Source organism: Tenebrio molitor, chromosome 1 (genome assembly GCF_963966145.1).
Source record: "Tenebrio molitor chromosome 1, icTenMoli1.1, whole genome shotgun sequence".
Taxonomy (NCBI): domain Eukaryota; kingdom Metazoa; phylum Arthropoda; class Insecta; order Coleoptera; family Tenebrionidae; genus Tenebrio; species Tenebrio molitor.
Window position 1 is genome coordinate 270,524 of NC_091046.1, and position 16,296 is coordinate 286,819.

The window sequence follows — 16,296 nt, forward strand, 5'->3', positions numbered from 1 at the left end:
ATCGGCTAGTTTTGCTTCCACTTTCTTAGTTAATGCTAAATTTGTAAGTTTCTTATAACCATTTCGTATTTGAGGTACTTCAAAATTAGAAAGATTTTCTTTTATATGCTTATTCAACGACTTATCAGATTTCTCTGCTACATTGAAAGCTCTGTAGGAAAAAAGCAAAATATTCTCAAAGGAAGAGATTGATTTGGTCGAAAGACAATGATTAATAATGGAGCTTAATTTACCTGCAGCTAAATGTCTACAACCTTTTGGTCATCTTCTAATAATAATTGGTAACTGATGTATTAAATTAATAAGCAATTTTGTTATTGAATCGGTTGAAGAAGAAGTAGAAGAAGTTGGCAGGTTATTATCGACATGATACTTATCTACGTGAATTTTCAATACACCCTTGTATAACATATTTTATAAAATGTACGTCAATGCGAAGTAACCTTTAGGAAATGTGCTTTAAAACAAGGAAACCGCATTGTTGTACATTTTATAAAATATTATATACAAGGGCGTATTTTTAAAATGTGCCGAAATTTTACCTACGAGGTTGTAGGACAACGCAGAAGACTAAAAGCAATTAAAAAAAATTGTACCTCAAAAATTAAATGTCATTTTATATTTTTTTAAAATATTTTTTAAATATTTTTTCCGAGTTCTACATGAACCCAGTAGCTTGTGGTTAAAATTATGCTGGTGCATTCTGGGACACCTTGTATACATAATTTGGATAGAATGTAAAATTAAAATTTCCCGATAAAGGTGAAAATTGATTAACATACCTACATATTTATTACCTCGCTCCGGAAGGCGCAAGTGTCTCCGCGAGATGGTGATGGCGGGAAAGTTTTTGATTACGTATTCATTTTCTAAACGCATGAGTGTTGGCCATGATTTTTTGACACATTTCACACAGTATAGTAAATTTGACAATATAAACTGTCATCAACTGTCAGGCATCAAGTAAAAATGTTCTTCAACACGATGCCGAAAGTTGTGTCTCAAGAAATCAAGTGCAGCATCTTGAAATCCTATGAAAACATGAAGGAAGATAGGTCTTATTTGAGCTATGATGATTTGGTAATAAGGCTAACAGATATTTTGAATGTAGTGACTAGTCCTTAATAGTCTTGAGAATTAGTAATTTCGATCTGTAGGTTGGACGTCGTCTAATTAACGATGTTATAACAGAAAAATCACGAAGCCTGCAAGAAAGGATAACGCCGAAAAGTTAAGTTTAGTTTAAAATAGTACTCCTAAAATCAAAGACTTGTTCTGTATAATTAAGTACATTATTCTTCATAAAATGAAAACATTTTATTTCATAAAGTTCGAATCTATTTTGCTGTTTGTGCTTTCACACTGACCAAATGACATTTTATACTGTCATAGTTTATAAAGAGTGAATACTCTAACAAAGTCATGGCCAACCCTCATGCATTTAGAAAATGAATACATACAGGGTTGCGATTATGTATGGAACCGGCTCCGTCCTGCTAAAATGGTTTAAGCTAGAACCCTGAAATTTTAAACAGACTTAGGACTCATTAAAAGCTACTTATCAATTATTTTTAATTTTTTTCCATAAGTTTTTAAAATACAAAACCAACTTGATTTTTTTTAAATGGAAACAGGTTTTAAATAGGGCATCATTAAAAAGCTTTTTTTTTTTTAGAATTAAATGATTTAATAGATTTGGTCATTTGTTCGAGAGAATCTTAGAAAAAAATTAAAACTTAATCAAAATAAAATGAAAACGCGTAAATCAAGCAGTGCGAGTATTTGCAAATCCGTCAAAAATTAGAAGAAAATCAAACCTGTGGCAGTAGAGAATGTCGCAATTCGATTACATATTTCATTTCTCATTGGAAACATCTGATTGAGAATATAATTCACGTGTCACATGGTACATTTTTGATTAATTTCATTGGTTAAAATACAGAAACAAAGACGCAGAAGAGGCTATCAAATCGATGATAATTTTATCACCGCATGTTGACTGTCACTTGTTTTTAATGAATAAAAATTGGTTAATGTCGAAATGACAGAAAGTTTAAATGAACGCGTCGAAGTCAGAAAATAGTGCTGTTAACCAGAAAACGTTTCAGAAGAGATTCGAAAGTTAATTGAGAAGAAAACTCAAAAAAAATGTTGAATTGAGTATCTCGTAACTGTAATTATTTACTGTCAAACTGTACAGTTCGTTTAAAATTTTTGACATTTTTAAAAATGTATTTTCTGTTAGTGTTCATTATATTCTCTCACCAAATATAACACGTGTTATGATTAATCAACGATGATACCACTCGTTAAAATCTACAGAAAATTGAACTCGTGCTACGCACTCGGTCAATTTTCAGAGGTTTTAACTCGTGTTATCACCGATGATAATCATAACACTAGTTATATTATCCCCGAGAATATGTATTAAAATTTTGTAAATAAATGCCAACAAGCATTTCCTTGCACAATCCTTGAGTTTTAGATATCGTCGAGGGACACCTTTTAGGCCCGGTTTCTGGAACGGTCCGATAACTTAACGGCCGGTTAAATCTATATAGAAACGCTAGAAAGTGACCAATCACATTACATGATTTTTGTATTTATCGGAGAGTTAACTATCTGACCAAATAAAATGTTTCCAGAAACCGGGCCTAAGTTACTTAACAATCTTAACATTTCTTATGTTAAATTTTATTTAACTTTAGTACAAATCAATTGGTTATATTAATTTAAGTACGAGTACATATTAATTCTCTATATCAATTTAAGGAGAGATTATTTCGGCGTCTGGAATCAGCTGCGTCACCGTTCGAATAATATCTTCGTGCAATGGTAACGTAAACAAATCAACCGTCTACCTCGTCGCACTTTCGTCACTACACTTTTAATCAGATATTGTTATACAATAGTCAATAATAATCAAAGAAAAGTGCCTCTCAACTGGTACAGAGAATAAACTAGGTCTTGACCTTGAGATTCAACGATGTTGGTAATCGCAGTCTAATTTAAATTGGATTGAATCGTACGTCATTGAAACTGATCATCCCATTTCGCTTCAAATGCACGGATGTCATTCAGTGGATATCCATTAGTAGTCTTAGTCGCGGAAGTCATTGGCTCTTTCAAGGTCGTACCGAATAATTTCTTGTTTCATTGCACCTCTACTTTACATCAAAATAGTTCCTGTGGGACACTGCTTAACAGGAAGGAGATCAAAATGTTGATTTATTTATTTATTGCATTGCTACTGGTAATTCTATTCGTGGACACTGTTGACCCAGGTCCTTCAAAAACCATAAGCCTGTTCTGGGCCTTTTCAGAAATAAAGAAAAATAAAATAAGAATTATGTCGGAAATAGTATATAACGGTATTAGGCCGATATGGGTTATACAGGCTGTTTGATGAAAAACGCCTCAACCCATAACTTTGTTATTTATTACCCGATTTCAATGAACAAAAAAATCAAAGATATGGTTTTTCAAGCGCTACAAAACAGCCATAAAATGGTTTTTTTTTTCGTTATCTTCAATAGCTAACGATAGTCAACTTTTTTTTTTTTAATGGACACATGTAGTTTTTTAGGCTTAGTCAGGTAAGGTTTTTTTTTCTGGATCTAATGATGTATTGAAAGTTATCATTTGGTTCATAGCTAGCTGAAAAAAAATAAAACATTTTTTTGTGGTTCAGCTTATTATAAAATTTTTAAGAGTGCCCTGAAAAACAATCGGAATACAAAGTACGATAAATGTCATCTAAACGTCAGCTTAGAAGTTTTCATCTGCTTTTTTAAACTTTTTTTATTTAAGTATAAAATAACATTGTCAGTCATGCAGGATAGCAGTCATTTGACTATTATTTTATGTTCGAGTGTAATAAAAATCGTAATTAGTCAAAAACAAAAAGTTAATAGAAAAAAAAAATTATTATTATTATTTATGTTTTCCAAGAAAATAATAATAAAACTCTTCAAGATTGCACCTGAAAATTTTCAAACTCACACTTGACATTTGTTGCTATTTGTATTCCAATTGTTCTTGAAAATTTCATAATAAACTGAACCACAATTAAAAATTGTTTTATTTTTTTTTTTTAGTCAGCTATGGACCAAACGATAACTTTTAATACATCGTTAGATTCAGAAAAAAAAAACTTTATCAGACTGAGCCTAAAAAATTACGTGTCCATTAAAAAAAAAAAGTTGACTATCGTAAGCTACTGAAAATAACGCAAAAAAAAATTATGGCTGCTTGGTAGCACATGAAAAACCATATCTTCGGTTTTTTTGTCCATTGAAATCGGATAATAAATAAAAAAGTTATGGGTTAAGGCGTTTTTTATCAAACAGCCTGTATAACAGACGAGGTATTTTTATAATCAACCGAGTCTGTTATATCCATATCGGCCGTATGTTATTTTATAGTTTTCTTTATACCAATAATACTTAACATTTAACGATGATTTATTTGTAAGACTGACATTTCTCTTTACTTCAAAAATTAAATTTAGCTGTCATTTGTGCCGTAACCGTAGCAACGGCAGCAAAAATAACGGCCTCGGTCTGATAATTTTGAATAACGGCCTAGACTGTTATAGGTGTTATATCAATCAAGCATTGAGTACTGATAAATCCTAATAACAGTATGGTATAAAGAAAAAAAAATATTTTTTTTCTAATAAAATCAGTTCCGGTATTTTTTATATCTTACAATTATTCTTCCTTCCTTCGCTGTTTTTAACGTTTGGGTACGATGAAGGTGATAAAAAAACAAACGTAAAATGTTTAAAAATTTTTTTTCAAATTGAATAATCTTCTTAACAACGAAAAATTTTAGAGGTCGATATAAATTGAACAAAGTGTGATATTTTACGGAAATTTAATATAAAAACAAAAAGCAATTGCGTTTGGCGTAGCGGAAAGTTAGTTGGCTTGTTTAATCAATTCAATGGGACACTATTTCCACATGTGATGGTTGGAGGAGTGCCTCTCTTGTTAACCGCATCTCTTCATTCAGTCCCATATTCGTCTACCGAAGTTTACTGATTCTCTCTTTGCTCTTGACGAAATTCTAACAGTTTCTTTGTAGAAAGATCTAAATTGACACCACCAAAATTCCAATTAACTAACCGACGTTCTGGAATACGAGTAGAGAACTGTTAATTTTTCAGCAGTGCATGATAAAGGCCCTACAAATTTCTATTTGAAATTAAATGGTTCCGAATTTTTTCCCCTATGATGCATTTGCATGCTTACAGTATTTCGCATTTAAGATGAGTAAACTAGATTAGAAAAATTATTTTATAATAAATGTTCTATGTGCCTTCCCTTGGCATTTATACACAAATGAGTTCGCCGCGACCGGTACCAATTTTCATAAACAGAAAATTAAACTGGACAATTGTCATAGGTGTTACAGGTGTTACAGGTACCGTTGCTAAAGAAATTGCAGCCAAGCAACCAGAATTACCTTTTTAAACCCGATCAACTCATTAGCGTACAGCAAATTTTGAATTATTTTGCTCATTTGTATTTAAAACATAGCAATAATTTATAGCGATTGCTGTTTTGAGGCGCCAACATTTCTCTAAATTGGTTCTTACACCAGCAAATTTCAAAAATCACTGTGAAAACGTTCCGAATCGAAAATTTTACCTTTAGGGCCGATTTCACCAACGCCAGTTAACGTTAACTGTAGGCTAAAATGCTTCGTTATTTTAGTTACCTATTGTTGTAACAATGTTTTCGTCTATTTTAATCTGTAGTTAAATTTATAATAACTCAACCGGCCCTTTAGACAAGTTTTTTTTCTGTAAACATCTCCTATCAATCGACTGAAAGCCGCAAGTTATTATTACACATTTGCATAATTTATTGTACACTTGAATGCGAAAATTTCAAAAATTCCTGTGTTTTAATGAGTGATATTACATGTCAAGACACGCGGAATTTTGAAAAAACCAACTGAAAGCTGCGCGGTGCCTCCGCGTGGCCGCGCGGCAATCGTCACAAAACGATATCGGGCAAGCGTATATGAACCAGACCAGAAATACTTCCATGTATTCCAGACATCTGTCGACATACGGCCAAAATGTCAAAGCCTTCTTTGATCTAAATAATTGTTAATCGCACGGTACATAGCTACATACATACATATTTTCAAATGATTGGCTGGATAGTGTAAGTTAGAATTTTTGTGTGTAAAAAAAACAAGAAATTTGTTTCTTATTCAGTGATTATCTTGTTCCTCCTGGTTTAGCGAGGTGAAGATCAGACAGAGAAATATGTACTGTTTTTTTTTTATTTTGCTGCAATAAAATTCTCCCCAATATTTTTTAAAAATTAATTTTTACCTTATAGAACGTGTTTTTACAAATTTCGATAAAAAATGAAGTCGACCGTAAAGTAGGTTCTAAATTTAAAATCAGAATCGTCAATCTAGGAAATATCCTAAACCGGTTTAACTAACTCGATTTGGTTAAATCTATAAACAACATCTATAAGTTGCAAAGTACATACAGGTGTCATTCCTTATTTCGAGTTATTGTTGGATCCAGAAAAGAACCACACTGCATAATTTGTATGGGTGTGCAACAAGATCAGGTAGAGTTAGTAGGCATGCAGTACAGCCGCTCAGACAACATGCTCAGGTAAGAAGGTGACAAAGCACGCTGGAAATGGTGGGGCAAGTATTCCAAGTGGTCGGTCGCGAAGAACAGCGGCTTACCACGATCAACCAGTCAGTTTACTTGTGTGGTGAGTGTTGTTGGTGTGGTTTTAGATTAAAGTGCGAGTACAGCTTAAGTGAAGGATGCAACCCATGTGCCCTTTGAGAAAATCTTACAACTTAAGAGGAATGTGCCGCCGATTGTGAATTTGGATTTGTGTTATTGTGTTTGAGTATTTTACGTGAAGCTGTCCGAGCCTGTTGCTGTGCGAGTTCCTCGACTGAAGCCAGCAATCGACCGGTCTTTGCAGGTGAGACAGTTCATCTGAACAGTTTTTGTACTGTTATCAGACTATTACCTTTTTATGGCATATTTCACTTCGGATTAAGTGAAGGTTCGATCCGAGCTTTCCGAAGATCGACGAGTTGACGTCATCTCAAAAACATCAACAAAGACCTAACGGTAAAACGTGTTTGGCAATTTCGGCGGTTTGTTAATTATTTTTATTTTACATCATCTTCGTTTTAATATTCGAATGCTAATTGGAAAAAGAGATGAATTGTAAGATTAATTAGGTGGAGATGTAACTGATCGATCATTAACACTGCTGACATCACTACATAGAGAGGTTTTACTGTAAGTGCTGTTATTTGCGAAAAATAAACTGAAAATGTTGCCCTCTCTTTTTATTTAAAATAAATACCCGACACTACGCCATCTAGAAAGTTATCGAGGACTGGCAATATCAATTTTATCAGCTTGTCCAAATTGAAGTTTGCAGTGGTAACGAATATGGTAACACAATAAAGAGTGTACTTTTTTCAAACATTCATTCAAATGTCATCAAAGATTTGAATAACTCTGCAGTAACGGACAAAACCTCATCAGATTCCTTTTGTTCATCAACCGTATTTTAGAATTTCAAAAAGACAATCTAAATCCTTTAAAATCTCTGGTCTTGAAGTAAAATTTCAGTATGACCCCATGTGTTCTCTGTTGGGTATAAATCACGAAACTGGAATGTCAATGCTTAACGTTTACTTCTTTTGCGAACTAATTTCTGACAAGTTTAGGTGGCCATTTTGCTGAAACGTGCAACGTAACTGGAGGCATTAATTTGTGCGAAAAGAATTACATACATATTTTGCAAAACACTCTTGTTGCATAACAATTGGATCTCCTTTATCTTGGACTAAATTGTAATGAATCCATCTCAAATCTTTTAATACATAAATTGTACGTAGGTATGTTTAAACGACTATTCCCCAAACGTTTCTAATTTTCTCAGTTATTGATGGTCAAAATTCTTTTGTTCAAGTGAAACAGAACTTTTTTATTCAATATTAATTTTGTTCCCCTACTGTCGATACCTGAACTTGATAAATTGCTAACTAAAATCAGATTACCTAATCAACGTTATCGGACAAAGGTGTTGGATAAAGCAATACAAAGACTGTAGCAACAGACAAAGACAGTATAGTCGTATGTAATCATAATACGACATTGGATTTTAACACAATAAATTCAAAGATAAAATATTACGAGTGATATACTTATAGCTTGAAATTGATGTTTGTTCTCTACCTAACAGTCCTTTCTCGTCTGCCGTCTCACATTTGCACAATATTTTAATTAAATCTGGAAATGCAGTTTCTAAACACCACGACGTTATACTCGTACACTGACGGACAAAACGCTTATTTTTTGCTTTTCATTTTTTGTAACGTTTAAGTTTTTATTCTCAAGTCGCTTCTGATGAGACCATCTTTTTGGGACCGAGTTGGCTATGACCATCTAGTGTTTTTGTTGGCAGTACCTCGGTGATAATTAAATTTCCTAAAGAAAATTCACACTTCTTGCGATAGGTTATGTTGTTTTCAGTTTAAGGTTATATTTTCTGAATAGGTAGATACATTATTGCCGGATCTCTTAAATCTGGTCTGTCCTTTTTAAATTGGAAGTAGCATCGTTTAATGGAAATTTTTGTCGTAACAAAATTATTTTTTGTTCGACACTGTCAGAATTTGAGAAATTTCTCCTGTGTGAGCGGATTTTGATAAATGTCACAACTTTTCAAAACGAGACGTCAAGCTAATTTTAAAGGGCTTTAAGGGGCTCGTCGAAACCAAAAAACGTTGTATTGAACTCGTTCTTGTGTAAATTGGGCCTTTTTTGGCACTCGTGGGCCTTTAAAACGCTCGTTTCACTCGGGTTTTAAACTGGCCCACTCATGTCAAAAAAGCCCATTTACACACGAACTCGTTAAATAAACTACTATGTACTTGGCAATTTTGACTTTTCCTTTCACGGAAATTAAAATTATTTTTACACACTATTTAATAAATCATTTACTTTATTACCAATATTAAAATAATAAATCTGCGGTGGCAACAAAATGTCGAACAGACACTGACAGAGAAAAAAAGTTGCATCCGTTGCATCACTGAATCAGTTAGTCCAACATGAAAAGAAAAAATCATAGCCAACTCGGTCCCAACAAGATCGTGAATGCCTAATGGAGTTTTATATTTTATAATTATTTAACTACTCGTAACATAATATTGCGTCATAACAGATTAGGGGATAATTTAATAAAATACTGTAATTATAGTTATCAGTTATCACATTTGAGTGAAAAAAAAACACAAACATAACTTTATTTTAAGGTAACATGAAGATGGACTAAAGTCTGGCCAATCAACAGATAGATACATAGTAATAAAACCGCCCCCTATTGCCCGCGTATTTTAAATAGCAGCTTCTAATTGGCTTATTCAAAACGTGAGCAGATTTTTGAAAGCCTGATGTACAGTCGATGGACAAATAAAACTGGGACAAAAATGACAATCACATAAGTCAAAATTTACAAATTTGCATCGTTTAATTACGGCTTTATCACAAATAGGTTAACTTTGGTATGACATATTATATAGACACTGACAAATACCGGGTGTAGAATTGGTTTACGAGACATAGGATTTTACATGTAAAAATAAGAAGATCCAATTATTGGCTCCCCTAATAATTTTATGGCAAAATGGTTATATTGAAAGTTAGAGAGAATTAAAAGTACTGTCTAATTCCACTCTTTGTTTTTTTCTAACATCTTGTGGTACTGAAAGAAAAGCAAGAAAGGAGTTAAGACAAAAATACTAAAAAGCACTACTAGCAATGAAATTTGACTTCTAAAATTATTTGTCGGGTGGTTTCACTATTATTTAATTTTCTTTTGATCTGCCCTTCAAATGAACTCGTACAGGACTACAGGACGAATGAAAAGGTATCTTCCATTAAATGTTCCAATTCTTCGAATTGTTTCTATGGCTGAAATTGGTCGGTCTGGGGAAACAAATGTTGCTTGGAAGTTTCTTAAAAAAGATCCTCCATAATACCATTTAAAGAAAGAAATAAAATTTCATGCCTAGTAGTACTTTTTAGTATTCTTGTGTTAATTCTTTTCTTGCCTTTCTTTCAGTACCACAAGATGTTAGAATAAGACTAAGATTGAAATTAGACAGTTATTTTAATTCTCTCTAACTTTCATTTTAACTATTTTGCCATAAAATTGTTAGGGGAGCCAATAATTGAAACTCTTTATTTTTACATGTAAAATCCTATGTCTCGTAAACCAATTCTACACCCGGTATATTGACAATTCAATGGTCTGATTTACATAGATTAAATTTTAAGTGTCCCACTTTTATTTGTCCACCGACCGTACATCCACAAAAATTACTTGACGGCATTTCATTAGTTTTAACCTCCCTTCGGCAGTTTGACCATGTGTTCATGTTTGGAGAAGATGTGCACGTCAATGAATGCAACATTTTTCTCAGTGTATCAACTATATCACATTCTTATAACAATGACAAATGGCAAAGAACCTGCTTCATTGTGAAACAGACTTCGGTGTATATCGTTCTGCGCAATTAGGCCACATCCCTCTTTTTTATTACTATACGAGTATCTGTTCGTTGGCCGGACTTTGGTATTTAGTATTTAGTATTTCCTCCCCGAGCTCTGATGACTGCTTGCATTCTTCCATCCATACTCCGAAGAAGATCTCTAATTGTTTCTTGCGAAATTCGATTTCATTCTTCTTTAGTTGCTATTCGCAATGCTGCAGTTGTGTTAGGAACTTGATTTCTACCTCGTATGCGACGTTTGAGCACGTCCCATAGAGGCTGTATAGGATTTAGGTCGGGACTTCTTCCTGGCCAATCTACAAACACGATCCCGACATCGTAAATATATTGATGAACTGTTTCGGCTGCATATGCTCGCGCATTATCATGCATGAAAACAAATCTCTCGTACCCGATAAAACCGACATAAAGTATATGTTCTTCAATAATGTTGCTTATGTACCGGTCGGCATTAATTATTAAATTCACCTCCACCAGCTCCGTACAACCATCCCAACTTATTCTACTCCACACCATAGTAGAACCTCCATCAAAGCTAACGGTTTTGATAAGATTGCATTCAGCTGATCGCTCCCCAATCTTTTTGTCCACAATTAATTCTTGTTTTATCTGTGAAAAGAACATTTATCTTCAAGCGGCCCAAAATCGCGCCTTTGTGTATCTCCATAGAGACGGTTAAACTTCCAGTCCTAGGAGTAAAAGTGTCCCATAAGCGGCTTGACCGGGTCAAATGTAAGGTCATTTGAAATGTTTGTTACGATTTATTTATCAATTACACGAAATATGTAATATGTAATTAAATTATCCCTATTAAAGAAAAGCCTATAAAAAAGCGAAATTACGAAATTATTATCCAATATTTAATCGATTCGACTGTGATTAAACCCGAGCCGCCCGTTGTGGCGGTGTGGGCATGGCTACAGCGTGGAAGTCAGATGCCATGATGTCAAAATTAAAAAATAATGCAAGATAACCGTTCACTCTTGAAATCTAAACACCTGTAATCGTTGTAATCGTTTGCTTTCACGTTTTGATAATTTTTGTTATACGTATTTAGCAAATAACTGAAGTCCGGTGCCGATATGAATTTTACTCCCCGAAAATGGACGCAGATCGCGGCAAACTACCTTATGTAGGACCTAGTCCCACCAAAGTTCCGAAAAGTATATGATTAAATTATGTATGTATAATAATGCTCAAATTTCTGAGTTCCCTAGACGCAGAATTATAAATTATTGTAGGTTATGTGTGTAGAGTTACGTCTGGCCGGAGCTTGTGATGCGATGAATTCACCAATTTGACAATAAGAGATATCGAAGATTTAGGCTCTGCTATCGTAGTAAAAGTTCAGGATACAAAAATTACCAATCATTCACCATTTTGGGAAAGTTTTATGTGGACATTTGCAGAAAGTACATCGGATAGATTGAATAGCATTGTAGACTTTACTAATATTATCTAAATTTTAAGTACCAATAACAAGGGAAGTAGAAATTACTAGTGACTTAAAATTTGAAGATTGTAACTTCAGGAAAAGAAAAATAAATAAGTGAGTTTATGTTCAATTTTTTTTTTTGTGATCCGCTTGAAGATAAAATAGTATATGTCATTCAGAGCAGAAGGTCTTTTTGTGCCTCGCCCAGTTGTCGGCCTCAACTGCGTTTCGGCCTTCAATCTCTGGGCTAGCCACAAAAAGACTCATTTCAACTCTTAATGATATAATATACTATTCTCCATTCTCCCAATCTGCATGAGCTTGTGCAAACTGTAACCGGGTGACTTTATGATGTGGGAGAAGCCACGGGACTTTGGCAGGACTTCTTGTTGGATGTAAACCTACTTCGTTCAACCTCCGTCTTACCGTTTTTGCATTTGCCTTGCATTTAGCAGTTCATTTTTTAGTTGAGGGGCTGTAAATGTGCGATTGCGTAAAGAGTGCATATTCGTTTTTTTGGTCGCTAGTCGTCTTTGATTATTCTACAAAACGCTCGACACGTTGACACTAGTTAATACCTATTATCTGAAGCCGAATTCTCAAATTAGGTGACTTACGAGTATGGATTTGAAATATGTATCATGTACAAAAACGGGGCACGGCATTAAGGCCGGATTTATCATTAAAGATAGTTCTGTCAAGTAATGATGATTTGAAAGCACTATTTTTTATCCCGTTTGAAAGAAAACAATTTATAATCTAGTCAGGCCTAGAGGTGATTATTTTTCCTTATTTTTTGTCAGATTAATATGTTTAATGGTGGCGTCTAAAGTTACACTGATCGAACATGCTTTCATGGGAGTATAGGGCGGCCGTATCATTAGTGTTAATGTCAGTATGATGCAAAAATTAATCTTGATGTCTCATTGATAATTTTGCAAGTTATCATGTGATATAACGAGAAATAATTTTTAGTCGAAACAATAGTTCATAATAAAAAATGTTTAAACAGTCATTCATATGATTTCCTATGGTTATCCCTCTCCTTAACTTGCATTGTCGTTCACAAAAAGTCGTTCTTCATTAAGTAATGTGCGAAGTTGCCGTCCTTTTTCTTTTTAGCGATGCTTTACATGCTGTTTACTCGATTCGGAACTAAATAACAAATAATGCTGTGTTAAGGAAAATTTACGATTTCATCTACCTAGTTAATATGTACAGTACAACTTCAGTCAGTTGTTGGAACATGTTATGATCGTCATGGTAACAACAGTAGAGTTATTGAAGATTTATCGAAAGAATTCGGACTATTGATTAACAGTTTATTAGTTTGATTTGACTTGGTGGCAGCTAAATTTTTCTGAAGTTGTCAATGAGCTGTTAATCTTTGAAGACAAATAAAAAGAATTAGCCTAGTTGACGCAAGTTTTGTCAATAAGAAATATCATTTTATTATTCTGGGTGGTAGTCTGCTGGTTTTACACCTTTTTAGGTGTACTCTGTTTCCCACACTATTCTTTGGTTTCTAACTGAAGAAGGCGCCGCTGAAACCGTCTCGTCTTATGTTTACATTACAGCTTTAATGTTTACTGACGGTAGGTTCGAATATTATGGATAAATGGATCAACAAAGATCTATCCAATTGTTTCCCATTTTCTTTTTTTCATATCCGGTTATTGTTTTGTATTTGGAGTTCTGTTCATTGAGGCTAGGTGTATGACATGTGCCACATGAATTCTATTTGAGTCCAAAACCCACTTGAAATAATTTTTAACGGGCGCAGTGCAGTTTTTGCCTGTATAGGATAAATAACAATTGTGCAACCAGAGCTATGCGGTTTAAACTCGAGGTTATAATAAAACGTAATGCGGATCTATTTAAATGTAAAATCGGTATAATTTATCATATGGACAGACCTTGGCCACCATAACGCGATCAACCACCACCAACCAAATGAATAGACAATTCAGTTGGCGTAACCGGTTCAGCAGCTACTGGCCATTCAACTGGTGAAATGCAACCAAGATATTTTAATTACACGCGACCTTCTGAAGAGACGTTCTGGGATGACCAGTAGCCGGATTTGAATAAAATTGCCATCTTGTACTCGAAGAGTTATTTCGATGGTTTTGCCAATGTATGAATTCATGACGGTCATTATCAACTTGTTTTTTTTTCTTCTAAGATAACTGTAAAAATTACGAAATCTGCGTAATTGCGATTGGCCCAATCAGTTTGAGCAAATAGCAAATCCATAGTTGTGTGACCGTACGCCTTACTACATTTCAAGATATGTATGTACGAGGTGTGGCTGTAAAATAACGAGACTAATGCTGTAATAGTATATTATTCAACAAGATTTATAAACGGCACTTTAAACACGAGTTTTATTAGACAAGAGCGGAGCCAGTGTTTAATAAACAAGTGTCTAGAGAAGTTTATAAACGAGTTGCATACTATAATTTTTCTACGACCAAATGAACAATGCAAATATAACACGTAACTTCTTTATTCAACGTTAATTTAAACATCAAATTCGAACCTGATAAACGTCAATTGACAAGTGACAACTAACTTCATTTTGAGTGTCACAGTGTCACATGATTTTTGCTATTAAAAAGACCAGAGCGTGATTAAAAAGCTCGCTGCTAACTTCACCTCGTAATTCAAACGCACCAAGTCACATTTTAAGTATACAGGGTGCGTCCGAAAAAACGCCGCAAGCCATACCTCCGTTATTTATGGCTTGATTTAAATAAGACAAAAACTGGAATAAATTACTTTTTCTAATTTTGACATATAAAGTGACACTTTTCAAAATTAATTGACGTTGGGAAACGTCACACTTTTCGTAACTGGTTACGAAAAGTAAAATCTTTCCTAACTGGTTAGGAAAAGTTTATTGTATCATCAATTTGACACTGTCATATTTTTTGTTTTTAAGCAAAATAACCGTGCCTACTTACCTACTTGATATTTTAACACAATAATAATTTATTATTAATGAAATTCATTACTTCGTTTAACGTTTGAAGAAACTTTTTTTTTGTCAAAATTAGAAAAAATCTTGTATGTAACACTTTAGGAAATGCAATTTTGTGTAACTCGTTACACAAAATAACGCATTTCCTAACTGGTTACATAAATAGCTATTAAAAGCACTGTAAGCACAACATTGACTAATTGTTTTTCAAAAAGTCATTCAAGGTCAGATGATGTCAACTTTGTTTTTTCAAATAGCTCGGTACATTTTTTTATACCCATTTTAAAAGGGATTATTTTTCTGAATCCAACGATATGCCATGCCACTTGTTAAAATGCATTTAACAGTAACCGCGAAAATAAATAAATAAAATAGCATTATTGTAAATTTTTTCTTCGAAAAAAATCAAATATGCTTGGAAAACAATCCTAAACGCAATAACAATACTTTCTGAAGAGCAGAAACAAAAAATAATATGACAGAACGTGTAATAAATAAAAATAATATGACAGAACGTGTAATAAATATTGCGTTTAGGTAATTGGTCTACAGATTCGGGCGGGGTGGCATTCTATAGAGAAGGCTTCACGTTAAACATCTATCGGTCGTACGACTTTGGCGCATGCGTAGTTCTTCTGTAGAAGCATCAGTCTCGTTATTTTATAGTCGCACCTCGTATACTGTCTTTTGTTATTCTCAGATCAACACGTCCAGTCTGTGGCTCAAATTTTCACTGAGCGACGTGTGCAGAATTTTTGACACCGTTAAGTTTATTAGTGACCGTTAATGAACACGGTGATGTTCTTTTAAAAGAGAAACCACCTGCGGTCAGGTTTTGCTCACGATGATTGGTCAAAAGACAAAAGGTACACCAAAAATGGTACGTACAGGTATGTTTTGATGTCCCAAAATCACCAAAGGAGCTCCTAATGTCTCCACACAATCATGCCGAGACTCCAGTTGTTTTCAACTGGAACGCTACTAAGATTTTGGAAAAAGTCCCTTGTGTGAGGCCAGTTGTGGTTGATAAGATTAATAGGTAAGAGTTATAAACAATATTTAAGAAGATGTTTCTTCTTATAAAAAGTGTGGCTGGTAGCCCATGTACGATACGAACTCCAGTATATGGAGAAGGTGTCATTAATGCTATTGAAGAAAAGCTAACGGATTTTATTTAAAAAATTCAGCAGAGACTTTTGAGGCGCAACAGAACTCATGTCTGTTACTTTGGGCGTGTACTAAATATTACACTTCAAGATTACCAGGACCTTTTAAATTTCTGCAC

At 33.9% G+C, this 16,296-nt stretch overlaps 1 protein-coding gene across 1 annotated transcript in view; it reads left to right on the top strand.

Moving 5' to 3' along the window:
• The first annotated feature begins 6,679 nt into the window (after positions 1-6,679).
• The window catches only part of Shrm (Shroom), a 71,832-nt gene continuing 62,215 nt past the window's right edge, over positions 6,680-16,296 (top strand). The window contains exon 1 of the mRNA XM_069052026.1: positions 6,680-6,977. The gene's annotated coding sequence lies outside the window, so the exon portion shown is untranslated. The remainder of the gene's footprint in view (positions 6,978-16,296) is intronic.